The sequence below is a fragment of the Antrostomus carolinensis genome, unplaced genomic scaffold, assembly GCF_000700745.2.
Source record: "Antrostomus carolinensis isolate BGI_N321 unplaced genomic scaffold, ASM70074v2 scaffold25708, whole genome shotgun sequence".
Taxonomy (NCBI): domain Eukaryota; kingdom Metazoa; phylum Chordata; class Aves; order Caprimulgiformes; family Caprimulgidae; genus Antrostomus; species Antrostomus carolinensis.
In genome coordinates this window covers 12,436-18,406 of record NW_010335371.1, presented here as the reverse complement: position 1 = coordinate 18,406, position 5,971 = coordinate 12,436, and positions in this window count along the sequence as shown.

Here is a 5,971-nt window from a genome sequence, read left to right as displayed (position 1 = left end):
CACCACTCCCAAGTCCTTCTCTTCAGAGAAGCACCACAGCAATGGTAAAATGAAGCTGAGAAGAAAGAGCATTTTACAGGTGAAATCTTAAAATTTTCAGAGAGGCGGTGAGAACGCAGCAGGCACAAAAGACGTGCTCTGGAGTTACAAGCTGACAAGCATGACCAGGTAGCTGTGGAAGAACCAGCTTGTTGCTTCCCAAACCGAGCCTTGCAGAGCCTTGGTGAGGGGCTCGCCGCTGGCCTGCAGTACTGGATTGCCTTGTCATTTTCCTGTTCACTGTCATTCAGAGGCAGCTTTGAGGTTGGGTGGAGTATGTGGTCAAGGAGCTTAGAATGTAGAAGCAACAGAAATAGCTCTCAGGTTCAACAGTTTTCTAATTAAGATTGCTTTCCCTCTTCTTCAGTGAAGAATTTTTCCGTCAGGTTTGTTTATACATTATCAAATTTTAAATTTAATAGTATATTTGCTACCCTTAAAATTGTCCATAGTATAATAATCATACACTACTTCTAGCTCAAAAAAAGCCCCCAAAAAAACAGGCACCAGAATCGTAGGAAATTTTTAGTGCTGTGATATAGCATGAAACGCAAACATGTATCTTCATTGGTTTTGTTAATTTAAAAGATTTAAGGGAGATGAAATATTTACAATGCTCAAAACATCCCATACTATAGTTTAACAAAAATATTTAAAGTTGATAAAAATGTCTCCTATTGTGGTTCATACTCTAATACCAAATAAGGCAAGAAGTCAATGAAGTAGAACAGAGGGCTTTTTTCCCCCACTTTTTTCAGTTATTACTCTTTAAAAACTAGAAGCTGACTAGCATTGCAACTCGTTTTTTAGCTGACTGGCTTCATCTACTGTTGATAAAGGTACACAATCATCCAGTGTACTCTGTGGACTGACTCTGTGTACATTGTGCCACAAAAAGAATGTATGTTCTGGTAGCAAAACAGCAAACATTAGCTTATTTTAAAATTAGAAAGCATACAGTTTTTGAAGATGTAGCGTAACTATAATCAGCACCAACTTTCTTCCTAACAGGAGTGTCTTTACATAAGTTTTGGAATATAAACAGATGAAAAGACATCAGAGATGACAAAATGTCAGTTACGAGCAACAGAAAATTAGCCCACTACTAACGTATACACAACATCTGGTGCAACGCTCACTGGTATGAAAGATGGATTTTTAATGGTTGATGATTCTGTGCCCAGTCCACATATATGGGAAGGTACATATGCAAATACTCAGATCAAGAGAGAAACATTACAAGCTATAATCATATTTATTTAAAAAAGTGATATCAAATACAACCATATATATTCATGCCTATTTGGAGAGCATTTTCAAAATATCAAACAGCGCTGCCATTTTCCAGTGAAAACAATGACAAAGCATTTCAGCTTTCCTTTTTTTAATCTTTTCAGTATTATATGCTTTATATACACAAAATAGAGACAAAAACTGTGTAGGAATCCAGAGCCAAAGCAGATACTGAAAGCAAAATCTCAAGACAAAAAAAATTAATTACTGAAAATTATTTCTAAAATACACAACTATTAGGCAAGAGCTGAAAAAAAAATACTCCTTTACAAAATCCTAACTCTACACTGTTTTGTACACATGGAGTTTCAGGTAGCAAAAAATAAAATTTTATCAATGCTTGCATGCTTTAAAGACAATATCAAGGTTTTTCTCTCTTTTTTCTTTTCTTTTTTTTTTTCTGCACAGTGGCATTTAAATATTACATACCTTTCTGTTCAAACCCTTTCATAAGTTTCCCCTCCTGAATTCACACAGTGGCTATACTGGGGGCGGGAAGGGGCAGGATTTAAAAAAAAAAAGTCTTAAGTGTAGTAACAGTTATTTGCTTTTCTTAAATAAAATAAAGTAAAAACATTTTGATTTGGTAAAAGCAGTTGAAAAATCAGAAGTACTTTAACATTCTGAAGAACTGCAATTGGGGAAGGAGCTGACTATGGCAGGTTAAACTCTGACGCATTCCCTTCATGTCTGAAATGGAAGTAAGGCGAAAATGTGTGCATACAGGTTAAAAAAAGTTTATTGCAAAACAGCTCATGCTTTTAAGATGCAAACCTGGATACAACACAAACAAGCTACTAATGTGAAACTAAAGAATTGAATATTTGGACTGGGCCAGTTCAAATGTATTAATATAAAGTGTTCTTACTTGAACAACTGATTATGTATATGTGTAGAATGACTATATATGTATTACCTGTTAGACTTATAATTATTATTATTATTATTAGTGAGGAATTACGAAGATTTCCCAGGAGTTGTTTGTTTTATGCAAGAAAGTAATGGCTTACCAAGTGAGCAACATAATTTTATATATAAGCCCTTGAAAAAGTTTCCACTTCAATTCTTCTTTTACTTGGATTCTTTGTTCGATTCCTTTAAAAGTATGTGCCAGTAACATGAATTGTACAGTAATACTTTTTGTGAGTTCTAGAGTTCTCCAATCCATTCCCCGTAACATTTCTTAGTAAAAAGGCCATTTGTACATTTGCATCATTACGTTTGAAACAATAACTAAATCCTAGAAAAATTCACAGGCATTTTAGAACTGTAACATGTTCATTTTTAAAAGCCTAATTGTCAGTTTTGTAGTAAAGCAGTTTACAAATGACAGTATTTGTCTGAGATACAGAAATAGAATTGTTTACTAGACATGCAGAATCTATTTTAAACTCCCCACCACTTCATAGATTTGTAATGGAAGCAACAGTCCAACATTAAAACACATTGCTGATTTAACTTTATATTGGTTATTTTGTAGTCTGCAAAGTAATTAAGTATGTAAGATGAGTGCATTAGCTGAAAATTACATTTAAACTTGATGAAGTTGTTTGAAGGGCACCAGGATCCCACATGTTGGAGAGTAAACCAGTACTGTATCAGAACAGTTTCAAGCCCAGAAAAATGTGGGCATTTAAATAACTCGTATTTATACCTGCCGTGCCTAACAAGAATTGCATTCAAGCATGATTGCATTACAACACTTTTTCCTCCTGCCCTCATTACAAGACCATGAAAGTAGTTTACAGAACTAATTTTGGAAGATAGTTCATGCATCACTCATTCCCTCTACCCCTTTGACTTCTATAGACAGGAAAAAAACAAATTACATCACATGGACCGTTCACTGTGAGGAAGACAGTAAAAACCTGTTGGATGAATGAAGCCTGAAATTCCCTGAAATACCATACTGTAATTAAAAAAAAAAATAATTTCTGCTCCTTTACAATGGACTTTGGCCTAAAGCTACATGGGAAAAAAAAACTTCAGCTTGACAGAACAGGTTATGCATAGGCTCTAAATTAGTAAACACCTTGTGAGCATAGTTCAGCCACGTTGAGAACTGTTTATCACTGAAAGAATGAACAGCAAAAAATGAGACCGGCTTTTTATTGACAGCTTCTTGGCAGGTCCACACGTTTTGAACTTTAAGTCTGGGTTATAAAATATGTACTGTCAGCAATTAGTATGAGTCTCTTCCTTTGGTGCAATTAACATACATAGCTTAAATTGCTACCTCTTAACTGCTCGACTAGGCAGATACGCCTACTTCATTAACCTTAACATTCCTCTGAAAATCAAATTGGTATTTGCAGAGTGACAATGTTTCTACACAGAAAGGAACAGGTGAGCCCTGTAATGGCTGACACAGTCGTACTTTTCAGGCACTGTGACTTTATATTCCTTACATATTAAAACACTTGGGTGATGAAGTAACTTAGAAAGTGACATGAAAGTTCAAATGCAAACCTCCATGCCTTAGTAATTATAAAAACACGTAATTGTAATGGATTACAGTTAATGCAACTAAAAGGGGCTTAGATTTATTTATTTTTTTTATATAGGGCTGCTACACTATATAGCTATAGAAATAATACATTTTTATTATATTCTTATAACAGATGCTGAAAGTTCCAAGTACTGGTATAAAATTGCCAGCCTATACCTATTTATAAAAAGGAGTCTTATTTCAGAATCAGTTTATGGCACAACAAAAGAAGGGAAATTAAAGCTGTGGATAACTTACAGATGAGAAAAAAAATAATTCAGTGCTTTACAGATTCCTTTCATGTTTTCAGTTTCATATAAATTTTAAACTGAAAGCAGAAATTTACATCCTGAAAAATAACAGCATTTCAAAATGGCATACGCACATATGGACTTTTAAAGCCATTGTTCAGCTGTATTAACTTGAGACATTACAGATATTAATTATAATGTGCATGACAGGATAATTTTAAAAAGACAAAATTTAAAATATTTTTTTTAAAACTAGTGCTCTCATGTCAAAATCCATATTGTCTTACACATATCAGTGGTTCTGGTGACACTGATGGAAATTCAGCACACAGGTAAGGAAAACAGAATTTAGCCCAATTATGTATAATATAATAATAACCTAAACTACCAAGAAACCATTGCTGTAAACAAATCTTTACTGAGAGGTAAGAGCCCTTTCATGTACAGTACTACTTAATGCTGAATGTGTATTTCCATCTAGCTACCGTTCATTTCATACTGATTTTAATTGTTACTATTGTGCAACAGTATAACTTTAGAATATTTTTAATAGAGAAATTTGGGGTTATCTTCAAAAGATTCTTAGAATGCCTGTGCAAATGTTAATGCATTAAGTGGACTACAGCTTACATACTCTATCTACAACATATTTCCATATAATTTATATGTAAACAGAATTTGTATTTCAAGCACCATTTAGGAAAATGAAACGTATCTCAATTGTTGCACTGAAGCTGAAAGTCGGGTTTGGTCACCCTGTTACACATTCATCCTGGGTATCAAAGCAACATCTTACAACCAATAGAATAAGTTCTCTCACATAATTTGCTCCCCAATTTTTCTCAGGATCAGAAACAGCATGATAAAAAATTGTAAGGTGCTTGAATAAAGGCCATTCCTGAAAAAGCTGCAACATTCTGACAGACACTCATAAAAAGCATTTCGGAAAGAACATCCACACAGACATAAATATTCATTCTTAAAAGAGCTACTTGCACAGGGGTCATTTCAGGAATGCACCTTATTTGTGTGGCACTGACTGTATGGCACCTCAATCCCCTCCTCCTTTCTCCTAGACTCAGTTACAGCTCTTTCATATTGAAAGGCCAGAAGACAGGGTTGAGCTTGAAGAGGAAAAAAGATTCCAGAAGAGGCAGAAAAGAAAACCTGTTTCACTCAACTGAGTATATCCTACTTTTATAGTAAAGACAGTGGCATAACTAGAAAGAGCATAAGAAAAGAGAAACAAGTTTAAAAAAACACCACAAAACCAAAGAAGGCAAGTTATCTGCCAAAAAACCAAAAGGGCAATGCAAAAATCCTGCTTTAAACATGGACTGAAAGTAAAACCAGAAAGTGTGAGAAGGTCAGAAGTCACTGAAAGATTCGGGACTAACATCATAATCAACAATACACTGAAGATTTTATCTTTAATTGCAAGGTATTAAAGTTATGGATTCATGTGTCTCCTGCAGAATGGGTCATTTCAAGAGCGGACAGCAGGATCGAAAACTTGACATTAAGTCATTCAGAATAAACAATCAGAAAATAAATTATGTAAGATAAGCAGAATTTAATTCTTTTTCCCATTTTAAGTGATTTCTTACAAAGAACTTAGTAATTTATGAGCACAACTTACTACGTGTATCCATTTTTCCATTAGTATGGAAGGAAATTAGTTGATGCTGGTTTTCAGCACCTTTTATGTTTTCTATAGAATTCTTCAAACAATTTAAACTCACTTTTTAAATGCAAGTTACAGCTGCTATACATATCTAACTTTGTTAATAGGAATAGTTTAAGTAATTTTAATACAGCTACTCTTTTGAAGAGATGTTCTGTAGTAGGAACACTACAGTTTTCTGAATTAGTGCAATTTTTTTTGTATTTGGAGATTCCC